Source organism: Rattus norvegicus, chromosome 19 (assembly GCF_021556685.1).
Source record: "Rattus norvegicus strain SHRSP/BbbUtx chromosome 19, alternate assembly SHRSP_T2T, whole genome shotgun sequence".
Classification (NCBI taxonomy): Eukaryota; Metazoa; Chordata; class Mammalia; order Rodentia; family Muridae; genus Rattus; species Rattus norvegicus.
In genome coordinates this window covers 17,056,641-17,084,534 of record NC_141552.1, presented here as the reverse complement: position 1 = coordinate 17,084,534, position 27,894 = coordinate 17,056,641, and the positions used below count along the sequence as shown (strand labels likewise).

The 27,894-nt window shown below is 46.2% G+C and overlaps 1 protein-coding gene and 1 long non-coding RNA gene across 3 annotated transcripts in view; both read left to right on the top strand.

Annotated features, from left to right (window-relative positions):
- The window catches only part of LOC147998906 (disks large homolog 5-like), a 124,855-nt gene that overhangs the window by 78,089 nt on the left and 18,872 nt on the right, over nt 1-27,894 (top strand). The window contains exon 1 of one of the 2 annotated variants that reach the window (XM_087595887.1): nt 27,014-27,231. The exons of the other annotated variant lie outside the window; for it this stretch is intronic. The gene's annotated coding sequence lies outside the window, so the exon portion shown is untranslated. Of the gene's footprint in view, nt 1-27,013; nt 27,232-27,894 lie in introns of those variants that run through there. 2 annotated transcript variants of the gene reach the window in all.
- LOC147998908 (uncharacterized) lies at nt 106-22,205 on the top strand. The gene is made up of 3 exons (XR_015644298.1): nt 106-225; nt 15,130-15,218; nt 17,754-22,205. It is a non-coding gene; the product is annotated as an uncharacterized LOC147998908 (long non-coding RNA).

Below are 27,894 nucleotides of genomic sequence, written 5' to 3'. Positions count from 1 at the left end.
ATGTCAATAAAACTTTATTTACAAAACCAAATTGGTGGTGGTGCTGGTGGTGGTGGTGGTGGTGGTGGTGGTGGTGGTGGTGGTGGTTGCGGACTGGTTCATTTCAAAGCATGCTGGAGTGGCATGGCCACTGAGCATCGGGAAACACAGAAAGGAATGCGACCGGACGAAGGGCTCCCAACACACTAGACGTTGACCTTTGGCACTGGAACAGGGTCCCTGAAGGTAAGTCTGGACAGTCAGATAAGGTAAGTACATTTTATTACAAGGAAATGGGACAAGATAAATCTTCTTTTCATCTTGCTATGCTTAAGCATCTTTAAGAGTGCAGGGAATTCATGTCTATCAGTCTGGTTTAGAAAAGTGTTTAGAGACAGCAAGAGTACACTCCTTGGTTCCCTGACGAGGGTTCCAGGGATTCTGATATCTGGGTCAAAGTGAAAGTTAAGGTGAAAAAGGCTGTCAGGCAGGGCAAAAAGATTCCAATTTCTGGTCTCTTTGGGCTTTAATTTTTACTGTGTTCAAGGCCATGAATGCACACAGGGTAATAACGAACACAGAACAAGAAGCTAGAGCTTCATTAAGACAAAACGAAAGTAAAAGTTTTGCCCTCTGCACCACTGCCTGAAGCAGGTTTTTCTAAGTCGTTTCCTGAGGATGGCATGTTGACCATTAGATTCACACGATGATGATGACAAATTCACCTGCTTTTTCTTTTCCTATACTTAGGCTAGCATCGATTCAAGGTGTGGCCCAACCGACTTATTATAAAGGATGATACTGGTTGGTTGAAAAAGGTAGTAGCTTTCTATGAACAATGTATTAAGTTTTTATGTATATTAAAATTAACATTGGAAAGAACAATGGTAGGAGAGGAAGCTGGAGGACAACTGCTGCAAATGCTTGCTTTTGAAAATGCTAATGAAGAGTACAGGAGAGCATTATTACCTATAAAGGAGGCTGGGGATATTAATGCTTATATGAAAGCATGCAAGGGTATCTTTTCTGAAAATGGAAAGATGCATATTTGGCATGTATTGATCCAGATAGAGTTATTAAATTATGTTTAAATACTCTTGAATATCCTACAGGCACTTTCGCTCAGGATGAGTTGCCTTTAGAATGGGTTTATATTAAATAAAACTTTAACCAAACATTAACAAATTATGAGGAACAAATTTCTTTAATCATTCAGCAAGGCATACAAAGACCTGTTACTCTGTGGGGATATGATTGTGCTGCTATTGTTTTCCCATTAAGCAAAGATAAAGGGGAATATTTAATGCAGATGTCTGAGGTTTTTCAATTAGCCATGATTTCTTACACTGGAAATATTGAATTTCATCCTCCCCATAGTAAATTGTGGGATTGCTTTAAAAAACAAAAAAAATTTTGATAAATACACTAATTTCTGTTGATCCATTACCATCAGCCTTTACTGTGTTTACAGACGGCTCTAAGACCAAGATGGCTTATTGGACCAAAGATTAATTTTGGGGACAAGAATCTTCTTTTGGGTCAGTACAACAAAATGAATTATTAGCGGTAATTAATGTATTCCAGGATTTTACTCATGATGTAAAAATATTATAGCTGAGTCCGCTTATGTTGTAGGAGTAGTACAGAATATTGAGACTGCTATTGTTTCTACATCTAAGCCTATATTAAATGTTATTCTCACATATTAAAGGCCTATTGTTATTATGAAACTCTAGAATATTCATTACACATACTAGATCACATTCAAAATTTCCAGAATCTTTAACACTTGGCAATCATATGGTAGATCAATTAGTGGCATTTGCTACCCTAGAAGAACACAGTCATAATCATGCCAATACAGGATATTTACATATTAAATATAAGCTTCCCTATTCTCAAGCCAAACAAATTATTGCTAATTGTCCTATGTGTCAGTCTTCACGTATAAAATGTATTCCATCTCAAATTAATCCCAGAAGGATGCAACTTAATACATCGTGTCAGATCGATATAACCCATATTTCTGAGTTTGGTCGCCTTTCACATATAGATGTAAGCATAGATAATTTTTCAAAATTTGTGTGGGCTACACCATTGCCAGGAGTACGCACTGCTCATGTTATACAGCATCTATTGGAAACGTCTGCTGTTATGGGACCGCCTTCTAAAATTAAAATTGATAATGGACCAACATATATTTCTTATCAATATAAACAATTTTGTCAATGATATCATATTGTACATATTACTGGTACAGAACACAATACACAAGGACAAGCTTTTGTTGAAAGAATTCACCATACCCTGAAATGACAAATTATAAAATTAAAAAGGGGGAAAAGAGATGGCCTTATTCAACCTGAATGGAGTTTGCAGACCAGTCCCAGAGCTATATTGGCACAAGCATTATACGTTATTAATTTTCTTAATTTACCACAAGGTGAAGTTATATCAATAGCCGATAGACACTTTGTTGAACTTCCCCCCAGAAGGCATGGAACAGACAGTATGGATAAAAATTGTCCGGGATGCTGAATGGCAGGAAGGGACATCATTGTATATAGGGGAGAGGGTTTTGTCTCATTACAGGATGGGAGACTATTCTGGTTACCCGGGAGATGGATCCAAGCACAGAATAATAAGAACTGCTCCCTACCCTCAAAGGAATCCAGTTAAACCAGTTACATTTTCTCCTGATGGATGTTCTCAGGAGATGAGGAGGTGTCCTCCATTACTGAGGCCCTGGCTTCTCTTAGTGTCCACAAACAACAATGGATAAGGATCTGTGCAGTGACAACCCTATTACCTGTGGGGTCAGGTGAAGCGATTAAGCACTGAAAGGAATAATTTTGTCCCCTTCAGGAAAGTCCTTTACTGCTGAGCACTTATTCTTAGCAATGTGTGTTTTACTCATGGTTTCTTCTGCTGCGGCCAATGCCAGTTATCGGGCTTATATTGCTTATCATGATGAAATCCTACTACTTTTGTGTTAGTAAATATATGGAAAATGACACAGAACATGATTGGGAGTTAATTCAAGCCTATTTAGAGGGTAATGAAGTGCTTCAAAAGTAATTAATGCCTTGAAATATGATGTTCGAATGTCTTTTGGTAAACAGCTAGAAGATACTACCCCTATGGAAATAGCGAAATTATTGGCTGATCAATTGACAGGATTAGATCCCAAGGCTTGGCTTCAAAGGATTTTCCATAGCATGGGAGGAGCTAGTTTTGCCATAATCTTATGTACATTATGTATTATGTTGCTTTATTTTTACATGAGGTCCTACAAGGACCTTTAGCTATGTTATGTAAAGTGTTACTTTAAAACAAAAGAAAAAAGAAGGAATTGTTAAGACATAGAGATGCAGCTCCCAGGCAGGGTCAAGAAAGGCCTGGTGACAGATTCAAGTAGGGGCTGGAATGCCGCCCTGGAGAAGAAAATGTTTTTCTCACTTGGCCTTAAATTATGTTCTGCTGTGTCCCGTTTCTGTGGAAGTGGTTCTAATGCTCTCTTGGTAATGGTGAGTATATTTTGATTATAATTAGAGAGGTGATTTGTTATATGAATATTTTGAGAAGAAGCTTTTGTTTATTCATCTTTCTTTGTTTAATCTTCCCTCATTGTTCCTGGTATCCTGGGAATAATGATCTTATGGTATCTTGACACAATGAAAATTGTAGTAATGCATATTCTTAGCTTAATAAGGATTGATAAAGCTTGCAACTGCGTGTAGTTTCTTCTGCCTTTGCTCTGCACCCCCTGTCCTGGGGGTATGCGACCATACCCAGGGCCCCAACTCACTAGACATTGACAATGGGTCACCACACAAAACACAGAAGCATCTACCTTAGTCAAAAATGGACATTTTATTGAATGCATACACTAACACTGATTGATCACATCAATAGCTAAGGTACTAGGGGCAGATCCGTGGCCCAAAATACATTCCTCTAAACCTATAAAGAAAGAAAGAAAGAAAGAAAGAAAGAAAGAAAGAAAGAAAGAAAGAAAGAAAGAAAGAAAGGAAGGAAGGAAGAAGAAAAAACACAAAAAACTTAAGCTTCTCATAGGAACTTCGCAGGAAGTGTTGTCTGGCGGTCAGTTCTGATTAGGCCATTTTAGATGAAACAGTGCATAGTGACCCTTAATGTGATGGGCCCTATATAAAGCTTTTTGCAATATTGGAATTTTAACAAACCTCATCCAGAACATACAGCAGAGGCAAGGATGTGATCACCATGTCCTTGCTCTCTATCAGGTTATTTTTCTGTGTCCTTGATTGTCAGGCATAGACAGCAACAATCTGAAATAGCTGGTAGACATGGAACAAAGTGGCTAAAACTATAGTTGTGGGTTGCACACCTCAACTGTCAATGGCTAATGCTGTCCTCAGAGACCTCGGAGGCCCCTCTTGTAAGACTGTCTATTGGAAATGGAAGCACTGACTTCAAAGTGAACCGGGCCAGCCAGGGAGAGGGCAACATGGATACGTGAGACCCTGTCTAAAACCAGCACAAAAACCAACCCTTCATTCAAAGCATCATCTATTAATTCTTTATTATTTACCACTTTCTCCCTACCAGCCTTTCAGTCTGGAATGGTAGAAAAGGACTGGGAATGTTCCTTCTATTCTAAGGACCTTGATCTCTCTTTCCTTAGGTCCACATTAAGAACACATGCAAATGGGTATCACCATCTGAACAACTTAGTATCATCTACTCAGTATATCTAGCCTAACACTGTGCTATGACAATCTCAAGCTTCCTTGAGTTTCGCTGACCTAGCAAGAAGTATGAAGTACTGAGGCCAACCCCAGTGATCCTTTCAAGAGGTTGGAAGAAAGCCATGAGAGATGCTCCACTTCTTTGTCCTTAGATTAAATCACATTGTCACAATGTGGGTGGACTATTTAACCAGACATGTTTCTCCCAACCCCACCTTTCTGAGTTCAGATCATGGCAGAATTCATGCCCCACCAACCTAGATATTGAGTTTAGTGATATGTAATTATTATTTAAACCTATGTATTAAATTTTGTCATTTTGTTAATTTTTGTGGTTTTCACAGTCTTCTTTGATTAACTTTCCAAGTTTTATTAATTGATCCCCTGTGTTCTCTGGTATTTTGTCCTTCCCTTCAAACTAAAGTATTCCTTTTAGGATCCTCTACAGAGCTGTCTTACTGGTTACTCATATTTTGTTAAATTTATTTTTAGTGTGCATTAGTCAGCACAGTAGCTGTGCAGCTGCCTGCCCTCCATGGTACCAGATCTACTTTCCAAACAATAACGCTAACTCTTACAGGCTGTGTAGCATCTTGGCTGCTCTTTGTTCCCCTTGGACAGCCCTCAGGACCAGGCTCTCCTCTCCCTTAACCATGGCTGCTGTCCTCTTCCTCTCTCCTCTCCATCACACACGTTCTTCCTTTATTCTCTGGTAGCTTCTTCCTCCTTCTTCCCTCCTCATGATCCTCTCTAGCAAAGCCCTCAGAAACTCACCTCCCCCATCTCTCTGCTGTGCAGCTGTTGGCTTTGGCTTCTTTATAATCACAGTTAACTGGGAGCAGGGTCAGTTATTTGGGGTTAACCAGTCTTGGTTTTACAAATTAGCAGCAGTGGTGGTTTGACATTCTCACCTAGGAGAGCCTATGCCTTTCTACCCCAGTTCCAACTCACCTCAGGCCCGGGCCTTCCCCCCATCCACTTCCCACGGAGCAGGGAGAGAAGCACCCACTAGAAATAAAAGGGAAGCCCTTGGTCCTGCCAAGAGTGAACCCCCAGTGAAAGGGATTGTTGGGGGGAGGGCGGTAATGGGAGGAGGATGAGGAGGGGAACACCCATAGAGAAGGGGAGGGGGGGTTAGGGGGATGTTTCCCTGGAAACCCAGAAAGGTAATAACAATTGAAATGTAAATAAGAAATACCCATTTAATAAAGATGGAGAAAAAAGAGAAAAGTGTCACACATTTAAAACAGAAGAATATGGACCCTAATTTTAAAGCACAGCTCTGTCAATTAACTATATCTTTAAGGAAGCTCAGAAAATCAGGCCAAACAATATTTTCTCGGTTTATGTATCTGTAATGTCACATAAATAATAATCTTCGTTTCTTGCTATTGTGGGGGGAATTAAATAGTTAATATGTAATCATGGAAATTTTCAAGTACCATCCATTTTTCTGTTCATTAAATCAATCTTCCTCATTTCATTGATCAAGTATGTATGTTTTCTTTTCATAATTACATGTATAATAAAACCAGCATAAAAACCTTCAGAATTGTATAAGCTTTCACTTTAACAAATTAAATTAGTTGTTCTTTGTATTTCTGCTGAACATTTAAATGTTCTTTATATGTCCCAATGCGAGTTTATTAGGTACCTATAAACTTTAAACTCTTTGCCTGAGAGCATGAGTACTATTTAATTATATAGTAACTACATTCAGGCTGTCTTTGTATTAGAACCAATTATAACAGACTCTAAGAAAAATTACTATTGCGTAAAAGTTTGTGTGTGTATGAGTGTGAGTGTCTGTGTGTGTGTGAGTGTGTGTGTCTGTGTGTGTGTGTGTGTGTGTGCAGCACATGACCAAACAACTTTCAGGAGCCATTTCTCTCCTTCTGTCATGTGGGTCCCAGGATGTAACCCAGATGTTTGACTTTGGCAATAAATAATATTACCAACTAAATAAATAAATAAACAAACAAAAAACAAGCCACCAATCAACTTTAAAAGTAAAGGCCAGAAGTTCACAGAATAGTAGCATTGGCCTTACCATATCATTTCTTTGGGGATGGGAAAATTAATGTTCTGAAATCCATGACTTTCAGGAATTGTGATATTCATGGAAATTCAATTCCTTTGCAGATGCTTCAGTTGTTGTGGCCAATTGCTAGAAAGGTCAACTTAAGCTTGCAGGACCCCCACCATCCCTCCCCCTGCCTCCACAGAAAGCTCAAAAGACACTGCCCAGAACTTACTCCACATTCCTGAGAACCACTTTCTTTGTCCATCATTTCTTTGAGATGAAAGGTCAGACTCCTTCACCCTAGTCTCTCCACAATCGACATCCCCCCTCCCAAAACACTTCTAAGACTGGAAAACATGTCTTAGGATGTATCTGCCAGACTCGGGCTGAGACAAACTAGGGCACTGGTTGTCACTACAACACTGGTGACATCACAGAGGATGCCAGAACTCTCTAGGAGACAATAGAGTGTCATAGAAGGGACAGCTGATGTCACGGGGAGCAGACATTGCCTCCCTGCTAATGTTCTCCCTGTACTGAGCATAAGCTGAGGTGTCCTTTCCAGGAGACTTTCCCGGGGCAGAGCCACTGAGCATCTCCTGCTTCCAAAGCCAAATTTTCCTCAAGGCTTGATTATAAAAACCTTAGTAATTCCTATGCATCTAAATGAATGTTTCCTTCCAAATCCTGCCCAAAAATGTCTCATCCTAACTCAAATTATCCTCCTTCACCAATATTAGCCATTAAAAATTCCTGAGAAATAATACCAGTTTGAATATGCACTCAAAATGTTCTCCTGTCTTATTATGTACAGGTGCTTGAAATCACATCAAGAAATAGACTGCATGGAAGGTTGCAATATGGGTGTGTGTTAGGGGAACACTCATGAAGCCTTGTGCTTAGCATTCAACGGTTGCCACAAAATTCCTTAGGAGGAAGACTTGAAATCATTATGGTGCTAGAAACAGTGTGGAGGCCAGTTGGCAGAGGAAAGTGAAACATTAGAGCCACCAGTGAAGGCTCCTGTTGGGCCCTACCTTGGTGTTTCCCTCCAGCCTCGCTGAGCCTTTCAGCCTGCTATAGCAAGAAATTGTTTACACCTTTGACAGCTGCTCTTAGCCCCTGATTTGGGGCTGGGATTTTCCATGGCACCCTTCCTCCCCACTGAGCTTTCCTGCTTCTTATTTTTAAGAAGCTGTTTATGCCCCTGATTGGGCTGGAATTTTCACCACACAGACTTGTCCTATTTTCCTGGTTGGGGATTTTCACCTGCCTTGTTGTTTTTCCACAGCTTTTGCCTCTGGTATATAAGGAGATCTCAGTAAAGCCTTGGTGGCACTGGCTAAAAAGGGGTGACCCGTGTACGTGTTTTCTTTCAACCCCACAAACCTACACCCAATATTCACACACTGTCGGCGCAGGCACTGACAACAGGTATCACAATAGAAACTAGTAACTAGATTTAACCAAACTATCACATTAATGCTATGTTTGGTGGTATTTTTTGCCCTCTTAGGACCTGGAAGAGGCTTGGGGTTTTCTAATCCTACTCATAATTTTTTAATCTTCCCAACACTATGTGCTTTGTTCTGTTAATGCTAACAGCGGCATCCAATACCTAGGATATTTTCTACTGACATGTGTGACGTGAGACAAAACAGTCCCTGTCATCCCTCACCTGAATAAACTTCCTTAGCGGACAGTGTAGTTGGAGGGTCCTTCTTTCCTCTCCAAGATCGAGAAACATTTCCAGTCTTCAGACAAGTGTGTCAGCCATTGTCCAGTGACTGTCTAGAGATGTCCACAATGTCAGCTGAGTGAGGGCAGCGCAGGGCAGGGCAGGGCAGGGGATTGGGGGAGGGCAGGGCAGGACTGGGCAGTGGTTTGGGGCAGGGCAGGGGTTTGGGGCAGGGCACAGCAGGGCATTGGGGCAGAGCATTGGGGCGGGGCAGAGCATTGGGGCGGGGCAGGGCAGGGCATTGGGGCAGGGCATTGGGGTGGGGCAGGGCAGGGCAGGGCAGGGCATTGGGGCGGGGCAGGGCATTGGGGCGGGGCGGGGCGGGGCGGGGCAGGGCAGGGGATTGGGACAGAGTCCATGAGATGTCAGTAGGCAACAGGCCAGCTGGGGCTAGTGTGGGTACAGGGCTTCTTGTGTGGGTGTGAGAGGAGGAAATTAGGAATGGTCAGATTCTGATGTACCATATAGGCGGGAAGGAGCTTAGACCATCTCAGTGCCATATAGGGACATTGTAGACCCTGATGGGCAGTGTGGGGATGGTAGGGTCCCATATAGTGCTCTCTGCAGGTGTCAGGAGAGCATACAGTGGCTCTGTGAGACTTATGACAATCAGGCAGGCACTGGTGTAAGTCAGAATCATGGGACAAGCCCTGTGTGCAGCCTGGTTTTGGGACATTCCCAGGTGCCCCATGGACTGCAAATTAAAGGCAAAGGACACAGGGAAGCCAGCAATTCCCAAGCACAGGACATAAATACCTGTAGATCTTTCTAGAATTTCCATAGACTATCTGTCACTAGTCCTCATTATAGAAGGCACCAACATTCTGCCCTCTACTTCAACTTGGTGAGACAGCTATTCTAACTCCAGCAGAAAGGCCTCAGGGAAGACAGTAAGAAGTCGCAGGTGACACCTTTTACTATTGAAACAGGATCTTCCTATGGAGCCCAGAGTGGCCGTAGGGTCCTAATGCTCCTGCCTCACAGTGACTAGAATTCCAATCCACCCTCAAGAGCAGTTGATTCATCGCTAGATCAGACTAAGACATCTAAGGCCCCAGGGTGCTAGGATTACCAGGGTCCTAGTAAGTTTCTGCAGCCTAAATTACAACCTGAGTCGGTGCTGCTATTTGGGACACCGCCTGATGCCCAGTGACATCACACCTTGGAACTCTTTGTCAAGCATAAGCTGTTATGGGAATGAAGTGCCCACACAATAAAAACTGGACTGAATACTCCTAGGTCAAGAATCCCCTGTTGGAAATGCCTTGGACCGCAAATTTTTAAATTCTAGATCCTCCTGGCTTTTAGAAGATTTATAAATACAAAAAAAGAAAGATGGGCATAATAATTTAAGCCAGTGATCCCAGTCATGGGAAACTGAGTCAGGGTGATGGAAGACTGTAAGTTCCAGGGCAACCTGTGTTTCAAGAAAAAAAAAAGGCATGGTGAAGATTCCACTCAAGTAGAAAACAAAAGGGTTTCACATGGGCCTTGCCATCCACTGGTCAGCACTCTCATCACCACAGCCACAGGCAGACACTGGGGAACATTTCCCACTGTCTCTCTTTGGGATGCAATCCACCCCATGATTCTATGTGAGGAATCCCCCAAAGGTTGCATCATGTGAAGGACCTAGAAAGTTCCAGGATTGGGAGAATTTAGGAGTTTATGATTAGGGATGATCTACAGCTGTGGCAAAGCCTTTTCCCAGCACATGGCAGCCCTAGGTTTGTCCCCAACAGTAAAAATAAAATCCCCCAAAATAATTCAAACAAAATGTCTTGAAGCCTGCGCACTGACCAGTCTCCTCAAAAGTGCGCAGGAACCTGGGTCCACATTTAGGACCCAGCACGGCCTCTGTGACCCGTGAGAAGGGATCTAATATGGGAATTAGTACAGTATGACTTATCCTTGTGGATACCTTTGGTGACAATAACCACCTGACCCCTGAAAACCCATCTACCTGGGGGGCTCAGCACTCATGTCACCCAAAAAGCCCAGATGTCAGCATGGGCAGGTGGTGAAGAAAGTTTGTCTCTCGTGAACATCAGTTGCTGCTCCTGATCTGACTCTATCCTCAGGAGACAATGTCACTCCAGAAAGTGTGGGTGTCAACGGCTCTTCCCAGGCCAAGGCTGGAATACTGCTTAAGTTCCACAATGCACAGCAGTGCTCACTCTAGAGCTAAATGTTCTACAGCTGAAAGGGGTGGGTGCTCTGCTGGCCACGCCCCTCCCCTGCAGTATTTAGTGCACTCAGAGTGGTGCTTCAGATGTGAGGGACTTCTTGAGGCTACTCCCATGGAGAATGGCAGATTCAGCAGAACGGGGCACAGGGTGAGTTCAGAGCACAGCTGGGAGGAATTTAGGGATGCCAAGCCATGACTAAGACCAGATCCTAGGCTGACAGGCACTTGAGCTGGAGAACTGGCATCCAAAGTGTGACTGCCTGAATTCCTCTTAGACCAAAAGCCCTGGATCTGAGCTACTTTGGTGCGTGCTCCTAAGTGGGGTCCCAGACACAGCTCAGAATTGGGGCTGTGCATGGACTTTGGTGCTGGCAGCAGGTGGCTTAGCCATAAAGTGCCGAGCTTTCCCATCTGTGCCCACTCAAACTCCTCTGTTTCATTTTAGGTGTGTTTGGTATAGTTTTGAGACAGGGTATCTTGTAGCAGCCCAACTCGCTTTGAGCAACAATGTAACATAAAAATAACCTTGAGTTCAAGATCCTCCAACCCCTCTGTCCCAAGTCCTGGAATTAAGACCTCCAGCTGTGACCATTTTACTGTAGCATAGGATCCATCTGTATTAGAGTGAGCTTTGGAAATACTGGAGCTCCGACTGTTCCTTAGAATTCAGGTTTCCTTAATTCTTAGCAGGAGTTTTGTGATGATGCTGATGAGAGAGTCAGGAGTTACACTGGGAGAGGTAACAGTCCTGGCAGCCCTGAGTGCTCAGTGAAAGTCAAGACAGAAGCCTGCTGATTAGCACCTGAGTGAAAGTGGGAGGATTCAGAGTTCAAGAACAGACTCAGTTACATACCTAAGACAATATTGCAATACTTTTGTTTCACTTTTGGCTTGTTTTCTTTGAGACAAGATGTTAATTTATAGCCCTGGCTGTCCTGGAAATCACAATGTCTCTACCTCCCAAGGGATGGAATTAAAGGCATGTGCCAACATGCACTGCCACTAATTAATTTTTAATTAAACATGCTGGCACAATCCAGTAATCACAGTGCTTAAGAGGCCGAGGCAGGCAGATATCTGGCTTCCTGACAAGTCTGATCTACAGAGAGCATGTCAGAATAGCCAGGGCCAAACAGAGAAACCCTGTCTCAAAAAATAAACAACAAAATGAATTTGTTTTAAAGAAGAGAGGAACTATTTAACAGAATTAGAGGCAGAGAACCAAAAGGTAATGGGCAGTGCAGAGTCTAGCTTCTGAGATGAAACTGGACACCATGGGGTTAGGGTGGGGATTCTCATCTTGGACTGGGAGACAGAGGGTGACTTCAGGCATGGAAGGCTCAGTCAGTCATTAGTCAGGATTCTCAATCAAGAGGGTGTTGTAAGATCCAAAATGTGTGAGCAGTGTTCTGCATGAGACTAGAAGAACCTGCCTACCTATACAAAACAGCCAATGAAGAGTAATCACAAGCATATGTCTGGAGGTCCACAAGAGGTTAACGTCCACCTTAGTGTGGATTATTCAGAGCACAGCTGGAGAGGAGTAGAAGAGCTGATGGTGGCTGAGGCAGGAGAGGAGTTCAGGTGTGAATTTGAGCCAGTAAAGGAGCTTGTAGGTTGGGCAGAGCAATGAGAGGTCTAACAGCATAGCTGTTGAGATCCTTCAGATTAATTTGTCTTAAGATCCTCATGCCATAGCCAAGGACAGGAATAGATCTGACTATTGGGTGGCTGGGCTCACATAGCCCAACAGGTTTGGCCTTGCATCTGTGAGATTCCAAGTGTCTCCCTTTAGACACAGCCATGGAGAAGGTGTAGCAGTGAAGGTGCAGATGGCTTTGCAACGCTTGGCTTATGGTGTTGAGTACTTCATGCTCCACAGAGCTAGGAAATGTCCTAGAAGCCAGGGAGGCTGAGCATGAGGAAGACAGGTCTCTGGGAGAGAGAAATGATAACCAAAGTCACTAAGAACTTCCTGAATCACAGTGTCTGTTAACCATATATTTTATTTACTTATTTTTATGGGCCTGAGTGTTTCACCTAATAAATGCTTGTGCACCATGTGGTATGTCTGGTGCCCGTGAAGTCCAGAGTGATTCCCTAGAATTGCAATTACAGGTTAATAGGAGCCACCATGTGGACACTGGGAACTGAACCTTGGTCTTCTGCTCTTAGCCACTAAACCAACCATCTCTTCAGCACCACCCCCCAATTGTATGGTCATTAAGATTTAACCATTTGGCCTTCAGTATTTGAATTAATACAGATGTGACAAGAGTTATAGTTAACATGGTGGTTCAGGTATAGACAGGCAGGCATCTCATTGTATACAAAATATGAATCCTTCCTTCCTTCCTTTCTTTCTTTCACTCCTTTCTTTCTTTCTTTCTTTCTTTCTTTCTTTCTTTCTTTCTTTCCTTTCCTTTTCCTTTCTTTCTTTCTTTCTTTCTTTCTTTCTTATTTCTTTCTCTTTTTGTTTTATTCTTGGAGACAGTGTTGTTTTTTGTGTAGCTGACCTGGAATTAGCTCTGTAGAGGAAGCTGGCCTAGAATTCAGAAATCTGTCTGCCTCTGCCTCCCAAGTGTTAGGATCAAAGGCCTGTGCCACCACCACCACACATCCTTCTGTTTAAAGGAAAAATGTAGTCTTACAGGGCAGCATGAGTTTAGCCCCGGTATAGACATTTTCCTAGGCCTCAGGAGCTGTAGAGTTCATGAAGGATTTGCTGCCTTCCCCTTTAGCCTGGCTAACTATGAGAGCTGCACACCCATGGGTGTTTGCTTCACAAGAGTCTGGAGGATGAGGGTCACAGGCTGAGGTAACTGTGTAGAGCAAAGGATGCCTGGTGAAGGTCAAGTGGGTAAAATGCTGAAATGCTGAGAGAAGAGGCCTATGGTAGGCGCCTCCTACACCTGAGACTTCCAACCCCAAAAAGCAGGGGGTAGAGAGTGAGGATGCACAGTGCACACAGGTCAGGAAAAGGCCATGTTCCTGAAGCCTCCATGAGTGGTGAGCAGGCTCTGGGGCACCATGAGGGAAATCAGGAGCTTCTGCACTTTGTAGAATTACAGGGTTCCATGTTTCACATGCCCATGATTTGCCCCCTACTGCAGGGAGAAGCCAACACCAGAAGCCTCCAGCTCCCAGCCCTGCTTTTGCCATGTAGGCTTATCCAGAAAGAGCTTGGAAGTCCCTGGACCTGGAGTCTCAGGTGGTTGTGAGCCACCTGACCCTGGTGCTGGAGACTGAACTCAAGTCTTCTGCAAGAGCAGCAAAGACCTGTGCGCTGCCTGGCCCAGCCAGGGCTGTGAAATGGTGTTTATTTTCATGCTGAACAAGCCCAACAACAGTTTAGGTCCCTAGAAGCCACATAAACCTGGATGCAGTAGTGTCTGTCATCCAGCCCTTCCCACAGGGAGATAGGAGCCTAAAGTGGACAGTCTCTAGGATTAGGGGGAAGGGCTAGCCTAGCATACACAGCCATGGAGGAGAGGTAGAAGGTGAGGACCTGTGCTCAGGTTGTCCCTGACCTTTACACAGGCACATGAGCACCTGTACTCACAGAAACGCCATACAGACATACGTGAAAAAGGAAATAAAAACAAACAACATTGAAAATACAATATACTGGGGCTGGAGGGATGGCTCAGTGGTTAAGACCACTGACTGCTCTTCCAGAGGATCTGAGTTCAATCCCCAGCAACCACGCATTGTGTCTCTTAACCATTTTTACTCTCATATACTACCCTCTACTGTTGTGTCTGAAAACAGGGACAGCGTACTCAGATGGACAAAATAAATAGTTTTTTAAAATCCTTTTCTTAAAAAAAAAAAAAACTCTTCTGTGACACATGATCATTGTGTGATTCCAAATGTCGCTAAGTCAGTAAAGTCCTATTGCTACATGGTCCACCAGTTGTGTCAGCCTGGTTGTAGAATGGCACAGTTGAAAAGTTGCTGGTCACAGTGATCAGGCAGCCTAGAAAGCTCACCATGTGCAGAGAAGGCTGTGCTGTGTCCTAGTCCTCTACCCCACACTGCCCCTCATCCCTACGAACAGAGCAAAAAGAACAGATGAGGAATGTTCCAGGATTCTTTCCTCTTTGATTGCCTTACTAACCTAGCCCTGTGCTACATGTAACCTTGTCACATCCTCTGTCCCATCCCTAAGCTCTCATACCTGTCAGATGAGACAGGGATCTTGCTTTGGGGGGAAGCTCTGGTCCCTCTCTGTCCTAACAGTCTCTGAGCCATCGCTGAAAGAGAGTCCTCTGAGGATTGAGGGATGTCCATAGCCAGTGCTCTGACTTCCAGGAAGGTTTGAGGAAGGTGGTCCTCTTCTTGTGGTGCCTCTAGTAGGAGCAGCCCACACTTGGGCCCAGCTCCCACTGTCAGAAAAAGGAGGGTGGCTCTGGTCTTTGCACAGCTCTCTAGCTGAATGAACAGTGCATCTCTCCTCTCTCTCTTGCAGGAAGTCTCCAGTCTCTGGTGCAGGTGCTGTTCCCAAGACAAAGGAAAGGAAAGTGCTAAGTGAGGGTTCCCGGGATCCTTTAAAACATTGTATGTATTGTCTTCATTAATGTTTCTGTTTAATTTTTTATTCCATGTGTATTGATCTCATTGTAGGGGTGTGCATTCCAAAGCATGAGTGTTGAAGGTAGAGGAAAAAGCATGGGAGTCACTTTATCCTACCATGCGGGGTCCCAGGCTCTGAACTGGGTCATTGAGCTTCTTTACAAAGAGCTTTCATGCTGAATTTCTTGCTGGCTCTGATTTCAGGGAGAGCATCTCATAGAGCCCAGACTGGCCAGTAAACTACTGATCATCCTACCTCAAGCATTGCCATCTACTTCATGAAAGGTTGAGTTATTGACATGAGGAACTGGGGATGGGCAGAGGTGCATGACTGAGGCTATCTCTGCTCAGTGGCATGCCTTTGGGGACAGATAGTTTTCATCACTGAGGTGTCATTTGAGTGCAGTACTCCTCTGGAGAGATGGAGTCTCTTTGGCCAGGGCATCAGGTTCTCCAGACAGGACTTGAAGGTGGAGGTCTGGAGGCCAGGCCTGCATTCCTCTTCAGAAGCTGCAGTCCCCACTCTGGACAGTGCTATAGCACAGGGTCACATATCCAGTTCCACCCTGAGACCTGCTGAGTCACATGCAGGTTGTGCTGAGAAGCAAACTGGGGTCTCCTGCAAGGGCAGTGAGTGCCTCTCAACCACTTACTCATGCTTTCCTTAATTGTACACTCGAAGTGGGGCGGGCATGACACATGTGGGGGTCAAACACAAATCAAGGGAGTTTTTTCTCTTTTTGTATCAGAGAGGGCCTGAGGATCAAACTCAAGCTCTCAGGATTGACAGTGATGCCTGGACCTGGTGCGTTCAGGGTAGGGGATGAGGGTTTAGTCCTAGGGATGGAGCCCAGGACCTCACATATGCTAGGCAAGTGCCTAATCACTGAGCTACATCCCCAGCAGATGTTGGTTGCAAGAGAACTTGGGCCCTCACCATGCCAAAGGAGCACTCTATGACTTAGTGGCCCCAGCCTGGTAGTCTTGTTTGTAACCTCTGCTGTGTTTGCATGCTGCCTGAGCTTATTAATATAGCCACATCCTCAGGGTGACAAAAACTTCATGGAGACTCCCACTGTCAGATACCTGAAGACAGGTTTCAAAGAGAACAGGTAACCAGTGCAGAAGTCTCACAGTGTTCGTGTGAAGTACATGGAATATAAGTCCTAGATGACAGAATGCTCAGAACACTGGTGTCCCCACTGTTGGAAGTAACCAGGACCACAGATCCCAGTCTTTCATCACACCTGAAGACCCCTAGCTGGCATGGTGGCACATACTTCTCATCCCAACACTTGGGAGGCTTAGTCAGGAGAATCTCCTGAGAACAGGAGTAGGAGGACAGCCTGGCCAACCCATCAGGTGTTACCTGCAGGTCTAGTTCCAGACATAATCCTAGCATGCAGTCATCCCCGGCCATGCAGGGAAAGCATCATGGCACACCAGGAAGCCAGTGAGGCCCATGTTGCTTGACTGGGCAGCTACTTGTTAGCCATAAGGACTAGGGCTCAGAGTGCCCAGAGGCTGTGAGACTGAGGGTTTCAAGGACCCAGCAGCAGGCCAGATGGTCTCAGCCTGGACTCGATACTGAAGAAGGAAGGAGCCCTGAGTCCTGGGCCAAAGCTGTTAGTAGCCCCATGACCTGGGCTGCTGGTGGCTGCTGGGGTCAGGAGCAGTGTCTTGGTGGGTCCTGCTGTGGTGAGAGAGAGCAGCAGAACTTCTGGAGGACAGAGAGGGAGCAAAATAGAATGGGAAGCCAGTGTAGAGATCTCAGAGTGTTTGTGTGAAGCAGAGCTAGGAAATGGGTTGCAGGGGCAGGGGAGTAGCAGGCTGTGCCTGTAGAGATGAGTCAGCCCAAGGGAGGAGTTGTCAGAGACCAGCAGCATGGGGTAGGGGAATATCTCCGGGGAGGGGCTCCTGTCCCTCCAGGACAGTCTCCATCAGAGACTGAAGGGCTGGGCCTGAGAGGGGAATTAGGGATGAGGGAGAGACTGGAGAGATGTGGGAAAAGAATGCACCTAGGAGTGAAGCAGGGCCCCCAATGTGGGATGGCTGAGGCCCGACAGAGTTGGATGTTGCTGATCCTACATTAGGCCAGGCCAGAGGGCCGAAGCTCCAGCAGCCAGAAAGGAAGCCAAAGTGTCTGAGGAGGCCTGCATCAGATTGAGTCTCATGAGGGTCCCACCAATGGCCAAGGCAGGATTTGTTGAAAGCAAGGTTGTGGGTATAATTGTTCTCACCTCGGAAGGGAATAGGTGGCCATGGGTCTCACAGGTACTGATGGTGCAGGGACAGGAGACCTATGGACTGACCTCATTGCCACAGGGCGGCTGAAGTCTCTTGTTGCCTTCAGTTAGTTGTTGTATTAACTTGGTAGCTTCATTTCTTGAGAAGCTTGGGTGGATGAGGTGTAGAGGAAGAAGGTCCAGCTGAGAGGAGGGATCCAGAGTGTTCCATGGTTGGCAAACAGGTTCTGAGATCTGGCCTGTGCACTCATGCCCATGTAACTGTTTGTCTTAGCTGCAGGCTCAAGAGGGTTGAACTGACCCAGGATCAAACACCACATGTGCCCTGTGTTTTCCAAGCTTTCTCATGGTTGCAAGCTCTGGGCGAACTCACATGGACTTTTCCATCATTCCCTGAGCTCTAGGTGACTCGGATGGATCATGGAGAGATCTCTAAGCCTATGCCAGCACAGCAGTGACATCATGGCAGTGTCCTCTAGGGTTCCAGGACTGGATCTTTTTTTTTCTTTCTCTGCTGATATAAGGAATAAGACATCCTATAAAACAAGGCCAAGCCTTCCTAGAGTTGAAGCCCAGAACACACAAGACTCCCCCAGGGATGGGCCCATCCAAGAAGGTGTGGGATGTTTTGTGGCTTAGGTTGTTTCACGGTGAGTGAGAAGTGTCTAAGACGCACACATGTAGCTGCTTGGGAGCTGGGGAGGTCATGGGACCCCCTAGATCTGATTCTGCAGATGACTGTGAACATCCATGTGCTGGGATCTGAACTCTGGTCCTCAATCCCTGAGCCATTCCACTGGCCCCTGGCTTTCCCTTCCTAGAATGTTTCTGTATTTCCTCCTACTTGATGCCTTGATGCTGGCTCCTAGCCCAATGGCCTATATACAAGATGAATTCTATAAATGTCTTATAAACACTAAGTATCCTGTGAAGGGTACTAGTGCCCTGTTCATAACAGGAAGGCTGAGGAATCCAGTCTGCAACAAAGAGAAGGCCGGGTGCTTTTCCTGTCATTCAGCATGAAGGGCCAGTCCTGCTTTTCACTGCAGGGTCCTGGTTATGCTATGGGTCTTCCTGGTGCAGCAGTCGTATCCTATGACACACGATGTGTCTCCTGCAGGAGGAAGAGTGGTCGAGTCACAGTACCTGCAATATGACAAGAAAACGAAAAAGGTGATGAAGTCCTTGACTCCCAGAACCACAGGAAGTGGGTGAGGTGAAGGGCAAGTAGGGAGACAGTGGAATCCTGGAGGACACTGTTGTGGCCTTTACCAGGTGCCTCTGTGACATCCAGTCTTGGACACAGGGATGAGTCTGGGTATCTAGCATCAGCCTATGTCAGTCTCCATGGTCTACGGCCCCTGCACCTCTTCACTGCTCCTCTTGCTTTGGAGACCTCAATTTTGCCAAGCCTTTTCTTCAGGACCATCCCCTGAATCATCCAGTGGCTCCCAAGAGACAGGCACTGACAGCAGACATTTGGTATGGATCACAGGCGAAATTGTCATGGGGCTTTTGCCATCCTACCCAGAATGCTGTGAAAGGCCCCACTTTGGTGGCGTTCACTTCTGGAATGTCCTGTGTGATAGTTTCAGCTGTGAATAACAAGGCTAGCAGTTTCTACTGCTGCCCACACAGGCCTCCAGCTCCCTGAAAGCTGCAGTGCTCACCTAGAAGGGAAGCACATTCAGGACAGGGAGAGCCCTGAGGAGCTCAGTCAGCTTCCTGGTCATCCCTGCAGGGACACCTCACCCCTGCAGTGTGGTCATCCCCGCAGTGACACCTCACCACTGCAGTGTGTGGTCATCCCCGCAGTGACACCTCACCCCTGCAGTGTGTGGTCACCTCTGCAGTGACACCTCACCCCTACAGTGGGTGGTCATCCCCTGAGTGACGCCTCACCCCTGCAGTGTGTGGTCATCCCTGCGGTGACACCTCACCCCTGCACTGTGTGGTCATCCCTGCAGTGATGCCTCACCCCTGCAGTGCAGACCTTTGGGCCTGTGGCCTTCAGGTTCCAGATTATCTGTTAAACTCCGTTCATAATCAGAATGTTTTGTGATCAGCCTCTGCCTGGACTGTACTCCAAGAAGAGTTCAAGGGTTTCTGTGGCAACATCTAGTGATCAAGCCTTAGCAAAAGGATTCCCACATCACCCTGCAGGCAGATTCCCATAGTCATCCCTAGTCCATTTAAGCTGCTGCTGAAGATGCCTTGAAGGCATAACCACAGCGACCCCGTGTGTTCAGAGGTGATGTTTTCGTTCAGGAACCTGATGCTGAGTCTTCTCCTAACCCAGCAGGCGGTCCCTGCATCAGGCTGGAGTCTTGAGTTTCTGTGTTGTCCTGATACCACCTGCTGTGTTCTCCTGGGGCAGAATGGATCTCAGAAGGTCTGGGCCAGTCTCACTGGTTGAGGATTCTTGCAAGGCCTCATCTCCAATTCCTGAGGGAAGGTGTAGGTTAGGAGAATGCCTGGATTTGAAATTCAGTGTTTTCAGATTTCAGAATTGGATGAGGGGAACTCAGCATGTGCATGTGTCCATGTCTCTGTATGCATGCACATGCAGGCCAGGGATGGACACCAGCAACCTTCCTCAGTCACCCTATGCCTCTCACACAAAGGAGCACTCACACAGAAGCTGTGGCTCACAGATGAGGCTGGTCAGGCTTAGAGTCCCAGAGATTCTTCTGCTGTGCTTCAAAACTTGAATGTGTGTGTGTGTGTGTGTGTGTGTGTGTGTGTGTGTGTGTGTGTGTGAGAGAGAGAGAGAGAGAGAGAGAGAGAGAGAGAGAGAGAGAGAGAGATTCTACCAGCTTGTACAACCATGCATGCACATATGGATGCCAGAGGGAAATATCCGGTGACTTCCTTTTGGAACAGGGTCCTAATCAACTATCAGGTCTCTATATCTTAATATGTAGCAGGGGTCCCAGCGTGAGCATAGCCAGGGCATACACATGCTTGGCTGTCAGGCAGGCAAGAGGCAGAGATCTTGTTCTATTTTTCATGGTTAATGCTCTTAGTGCCCTTGAGGGCCTGGCTGACACCTGCCTGGAGACTGCTGGATCTGATGCTGGCCTAGACAGCCAGGGCTATTGATGATGGATGTCCAAAGTGGCCCTCATTCTTGGCAAACTTCTCTCTTCTAGTCTAAATGTGCTTGAGTGTTTAATGCAAGGACTGGGTTTTAGTTTTCCTCTTCCATCCTGCTGCCTCCTTGTTTCTTCAGCGGGTCACCTGCCCTAGTGATGAAAGAGAAGTGTGTGAACCACAGCACCACCCTCCCATGCTTCTGCTTGCTGGTCTGTGGTATCTGTTGATGTAGAACCGTTCCTGTGGCGGTCCTGTTGCTGTTTGTGAGTTTTGAGGATTTACGCCAGTGTAGTAATGTGCATAGTCATCCTGGGAAACACCACAGGAAGTTGGTCCCCAGGTTTCAGCACACAGAAGCACAGGCCAGAAGAGATGCCCAGGTGTTGAAGGAGGTCCGGTAGATGTGCTGTTAGTTTCCTGTGTCTGATGCATGATTGTCCCTTGCTTAATAAAATGTATACACAAAACTCTTTAAGTGTCCCACTGACCTCGGAGAAAGAACATCAGTGGGAAGATGGCTTTGAACTCTTAACTCCCTGTTCCTTTCCTCATAACAGGTTTCTGTAGCAACCAAAGGAGAGAAGCCACCTGAGGGAAGGAAGTCCAAGACAGTGCCTAGGAGCAGAAGTAGGGTCTGGCTGTAGAGGGGACAAGTGGCTGGGTATAGGGACTCTAGGATCAGAAAAGAGGTTGCCTGGCATCTCCCACAGCAACGAAGACAGTCACGCATAGTCATGCTCAAAGGCCAGTCTGATCCACACAGCCCCTCATTTCCCAGGCGATTATAGATGGTGTCAGGTAGCAGTTGAAAACTGCCATCATGCCATCAGGGCATGATTCAAGTGTTTATTAAGGTATCATGGCATCAAGAGTATATGAGGACATAGCCATATGTACACAGAACGACTTGCAGATCCAGAGAGCAGGGAGGGAATAGTCAGGAGCTCCTGCTTGCTGCTGCCTTAGGGGTTCTACAGAAATCCCAGTGGCACTTGGGAAGTGGAGGCCATATCAATTCGGGATTGTGGCCACATGGGGAGATTGAGACCAGCCATGTGCTGTGGCATCAGAACACTGTACAGCGATGACAAAATGGAACATAAAACACTGGTTGGCCAGCTTTGATACTGCTGACTCCTGACGTGGCCAGGGGCCATCCGGTTCACCAAAGGCTCAGCCAACAGTTGTCTCTCCACTCACCAAAAGTCAAAGAGTGGCCCAGCTCCACAACCAAATGTGTGCCCACATTGCAATGACTCCGGTACTGTTTCACCTCAGCTGCGGAGATCTCAGGATCCATGAGTGTCCAGCACGCACACACCCGAAAGAGACAGTCTTAGGGGTCGTAGGCAGCACTGACAGTGGTGAGCCTCTGCCTCACGGCTCAACGGCCCTGACCTTGGCATTGTTTGGGCACAAGAGAGCAAAGTGATGGGGACAGACAACCTGCAGTCTACCATGCTGGAAGGGCATGACTAACACTGATTGATCTCATCCATGTGACTACTGAAGCTTTTCCCGCTCTCTGTAGTGGTGACCTTACAGAAACCATGCACACCCGGTTTAGACTGTATTAAAGTAGCCACCATTTCAGGGTTCCCTGCATTAATAAACTACACCTATTTAAATGAATTCAGTGTTCCTGTGGTTTGAGTCCAGACCCCTTGACACCAGATCTTCCCTTCTGCAGCACGTGGGAAAAAGGCTAAGTTTAGGAAAGGTGACGTCTTGTCATAAGTTGTGTGACAAGAGGGATGGAGAATGATCCCTTGTGATAAGAATCAAGGTTTCCTCTGTGGTATTTAGGTCTATACTGGCCCTGTGCAACAGCTTCAAGAACCCATTTCTGATTTTCCTTGGGATTCCCGTGATGATGCACTCAGACATGATTGGAAACAACCAAAACGGTGGTCAGACTTGATTTATAAAATGTAGGTAACATTGCAAACTTAAGTTGTAGGATATTTGATCATATTGTCATCCCTAATATTGTGTTATTTACTTAGAAAAATACCTTCTGGCTGTGTAGTTCAGCACTAGCACCAATATTTCACCCCTAAGCTATTTTTGTTTGTTTGTTTGTTTGTTTGTTTTTTGTTTTTGTTTTTGGATGAACAAGTACTTTCCTATTTTGTGGCCCAGCCCTAGCTCTTACTTCTTTGCACAGTCATAGAGAGCCCTCAAACATATACTCAGACAAAGCCAGGGGAGTGTATAAAAGGGCCTAAGGCAATACCACATAATGACATTGAAAGTGGGCTCTCTTCTTGATCCACGCCTCCAGCTCTCCTGACATCTACATGAATTATAACTCCTAATGCAGTGTAAATGATGTCTGCGCTATTGCTAAAGGAATCATGAGAATAACAACTCTAAACATCCCACCATGGATAGAATTTGTGGAAAGAGGTGACTGGCAGCCAACAAGAGGGCTCTACAGTTAAAGGGGCTTGCTGTCAAGTCTGATGAGCTTGACTCAATCCCCAGGACCCACGTGGTAAAAAGGAGAGAACCAAGGGCCAAGCTGTCGTCTGGCTTCCACTCATGTGCTTACATGTATGTGAGTATATATGTATATGTCTGTATGTACGTGTGGATATGAATGTGTGTATGCATGTATTTGTATACGTGTATATGTATATGTGTGTATATGTCTGTCTATATGTGTGTATAGGTGTATTTGTATGTGTGTATATGTATTGTATGTGTGTATGTGTGTATGTATATGTGTATGAGTGTATGCATGTATGTGTGTATGTGTGTATATGTGTGTATGTGTGTGTGTATGCATGTAGGTGTGTATATATGTGTGTGTGAGCATGAATGTGTATAGTCATGTATATGCATGTGTTTTCAGGTATGTGTATTCGTGTATATGTACGAATGTATGTGTGTATATGTATGTATGGACACACAAACACACACAATGTTAAAACATAAAAAGCTCCTTGGAGTATTCACCGTGCCTGGATAAGTGGTGACCATGTGGGGGAAACACATGTCCATGTAAGCACACCTGTTCACATGCGCTGAGCAATGCCCAGCCTGGACTTGAGCTCACTACCTGCCCAACAATGAGTTTCTGCCCACCTGGTCTTCTCAGAGCCAGGCGACGATTGTTCCTGCCATTCCAGTTCTGTTCCAGTTTCTCATGCCACAAACCTTCTAGCTTGAATCTCACCTACTGACGCAGGAACCTAACAGCCTCCAACCCAGTGAAGTAAGTAAACTTCTTCCTGACATCCTCAGGCTTGGTGTCCCCATGAGTCACAGGGAGGAAGGATGGCATGCACCAAGGAGAAGGGCCATGGGCAAGGAAGACAGGATCATAAGTCAGTCATCACTGACACCAGCAAAGTGTGTGCTTCAGAGCTGGCTCTGCTCACTCTTGTCCCAGTGGCAGGACTTAAGAGTGGTGCATACCTGTCACCCAGCACTCAGAGACGTCTGACGCCCAAGAACCAGGAGTTCATGGCCATCTTAACTAATGGTGAGTTCAAAGCCAGCCTGGGCTGCATGAGACTCAGTCTCAAAGCAGGCAAGGAGGAACTTGCTATATTTGAGCAAGGAAGCTGCCATCCTCCTGGGTTCTAAACATTCACTGCAATACAGAAAGATGCTAGGGCTAGTGTGGCAGAAAGTAGGAGACAGAGAAGCCAGGTTAACCCTCACTAATCTCCTCATGCTGTGTGAGCTATGAGTAGATGGTGCCCTATACACTGTGGACAGGATGGTCTCTCAGACGGTTCAGAAAGCCATGGAGGACTCCAGCAATTCTCCACTTGGGTGTCACTTGAGTCTTATACGTGTGTGTTTACAAGCCAAAACATAAAATCCATAGGTGACTGTGTGAATTCAACATGGCCCAGCCATGTGCTGGAATATTATTCAGCCTTACATAGGATTCAGATTCTGACCCTTGAACAGGAATGAGAATGGTAGCCATTCTCCTAAGTCAGACCTCTAGGCAGTGCAAAAACAAACTAATACTGTATGACACCACTGAGGGCAGCAGTGTCACCAATTATATAAAGACAGAAAGCAGGAAGGTTTACAGAGCCCCAGGGGTGACACGGGGTGGGGAGGTTGGAGGGTAGGTGTGTAAGTGGGACTGAGCCTCAGAGGAATCAGACATGGCTGCAGAATATGCATGTGGCTGCCTCCCATACCTGTGGGTGCTGCCTCCTCAGAAAGGCAAATACAGCAAAATAATGGAACAGAGGGGACAGGCTCTGACCTCCTGTAGACACACAAAAATGATGTGACAGAATGTGCACACTGCTGCCTTGCTGCAGGAGCAGTTGAGCTTCCAGAAGGGTTGAAAGAGGCTGGAAGGGCTGAGCATGGCACTGAGTTCAAGGACATAGCTTTAGGTCCTGGGGAACTTAGGGTGCCCTGGCCCCATCCCGCTGATACTGAGGGACACAGCTGACATTCAGGGTGATGGCTGGGCTGGGCTGGGGAATAGGTGTCCACTCTCACCTGCTCCAGCTTGAAGATGTGCTGGGTGAAGTACGACTGCAACTGCTTGTTGGATTCATTGATGCAAATCTGCTGGAAGCTATTCTGTTCAAAGTCTTCAAATCTGAATATGGCCAAGACACCAATGGGCAAGCACTGGGAGACAAGGTTTGGTTATAGCCGGGGCCTCCTGGGAAGACCAGCCGTCCTGAGAGGAGTTGCAGAAGAGGGGATGTCTTTTCCTGACCTGTTTGGTACCCAGTGTTTTTTGCCAAGGGTTCCTTTGTTACTTCTTGATGGAACCAGGCCTGCACATATCCAGGAAGCATTGGGGTGGAACCTAGGCTTGGTGCCCACATGCTGGCATCGCTGAGGGTGAAGCCTAGCCTACCACACTTCCAGACACCGAGTGCAGATGCCTGGGTTCCTATAGAATGGCGGTTCTTACCGTTCCTAAAATTGTGACACTTTATTTCAGTTCCTCATGTCATTGTCATCCCAACATAAACTTATTGGAGAGCTACTTCATGAGTGTCACTTTGTTACTGTGAGGAACTGTAGTGTAAATGTCTGGTGTGCAGGAGCGCTGATGTAGAACCCACAGATTGAGAGCAGCTGCTGTAGAGGATGAGAGTCCCCTGCCAGCCCTGGTGTTTGCAGAGATCCCGTGGCTTCCTAGTCTCCATGGCTTTCCCAAGGACAGGGTTTATTCTTTTCCGTCTCAGGGCCCGGGACCTCACAGAAACAGCCTCTCCCATGTCCTTCCAGTTGAGGAGAGTGTGGTTGGGCCTCAGCACAGAACAGTCAAGCAGGGCGCTGTATAGACACTTGGACAGCGAGTCTCCTGCAGTTATGGCCTCTGGACAGAGGGGTTTCTTACCTGGGGTGGGGCAACCGTGCCAGGTACAGGCAGTGATGCTCAGAGTCAAGACCTAGTTTTGTCTTATTTTCATAGACAATGTTGCCCAGGCTAGCCTCGAACTTGCCGTGTAGCCAAGGATAATTAAACAACTGATCCTACTGCCTCTACCCCCCATGGGCTGAGATTGCAGATGAGTGTCACCAGAGCTGGCTTGTCACAGCTGCTATACGGCTCTAAGTCAGGGGCCTCATGTGCAGGAGTGTTATGACTGTGCCATCCCCACCCTGCAACCAGGGTTTTCACCTTTCTCCTGCTGAAGTCTGCTTAATCCTACCATGGCCCCAGGACACAGCAGCTGTGGGAGACTCAAAGTCTGGGGCTTCAGCACAGCATGGGTACACAGCATGGCATGCAGCCTACACGGCTGTGAAAAAGCCAAGGAAGTGCTTCTCAGCTCACCCCCTGTAGGAGTGTCTAGTCCATCCTTCTCTCCATGGACGCTGACATCTGCTTCCAACTGCCCGACATGTCCCTCTGGTTTTGACTTTCCTGGATGCCATGTCAATGCCACCACACAGAGTGCTGCCTCTACTGGGGACACTCACACAACCTCTCTGGGGGACATCTGAGCCAAGCAGGGATTGGGTGCACTGCAGAGAGGTCAAGTCATGTCGTGAAGTACCTTGTCCCACAAAGGCTCACTGTTCAGGGAGTTGACTGGAAAAGTAAGCCTATGCCCCTGGGCAGGGTCCCCATAGGGAGTGTCCCACACCCTGCCATCAGGTCTATTCCTGGTGCCATGCAAATTCAATTTGCAAGACCAAATGCTCTGGAAATGTCAAGAGCTAATGGAAATGTACCAGGAAGTGCACACCATAGCAAAGGGAGAGGATGGCACAGAGACCTATGCTATGGGTTAAGGGGCACGGAAAGGCAACCTCGAGCACAGGGGTCAGTCACCTCTTTCACAAACAAGGCAAAAGGTCAATGCTCTCAGCTCTGGGAGCTTAAAGGGCTCTGTGGTTCCTAAGCCCTGCAGCTGCAGCCAGAAGCAGCACTGAACAGGATGTAAATGCTGAGTATAGCGATGTCAATAAAACTTTATTTACAAAACCAAATTAGTGGTGGTGCTGGTGGTGGTGGTGGTGGTGGTGCTGGTGGTGGTGGTGGTGGTGGTGGTGGTGGTGGTGGTGGTTGCGGACTGGTTCATTTCAAAGCATGCTGGAGTGGCATGGCCACTGAGCATCAGGAAACACAGAAAGGAATGCGACCGGACGCAGGGCTCCCAACACCCTAGACGTCGACCTATGGCACTGGAACAGGGTCCCTGAAGGTAAGTCTGGACAGTCAGATAAGGTAAGTACATTTTATTACAAGGAAATGGGACAAGATAAATCTTCTCTTCATCTCGCTATGCTTAAGCATCTTTAAGAGTGCAGGGAATTCATGTCTATCAGTCTGGTTTAGAAAAGTGTTTAGAGACAGCAAGAGTACACTCCTTGGTTCCCTTATGAGGGTTCCAGGGATTCTGATATCTGGGTCAAAGTGAAAGTTAAGGAGAAAAAGGCTGTCAGGCAGGGCAAAAAGATTCCAATTTCTGGTCTCTTTGGGCTGTAATTTTTACTGTGTTCAAGGCCATGAATGCAGACAGGGTAATAACGATACAGAACAAGAAGCTACAGCTTCATTAAGACAAAACGAAAGTAAAAGTTTTGCCCTCTGCACCACTGCCTGAAGCAGGTTTTTCTAAGTCTTTTCCCGAGGATGGCATTTGACCATTAGATTCACAGGATGATAATGACGAATTCACCTGCTTTTTCTTTTCCTATAATTAGGCCAGCATCGATTCAAGGTGTGGCCCAACCGACTTATTATAAAGGATGATACTGGTTGGTTGAAAAAGGTAGTAGCTTTCTATGAACCATATATTAAGTTTTTATGTATATTAAAATTAATATTGGAAAGAACAGTGGTAGGAGAGGAAGCTGGAGGACAA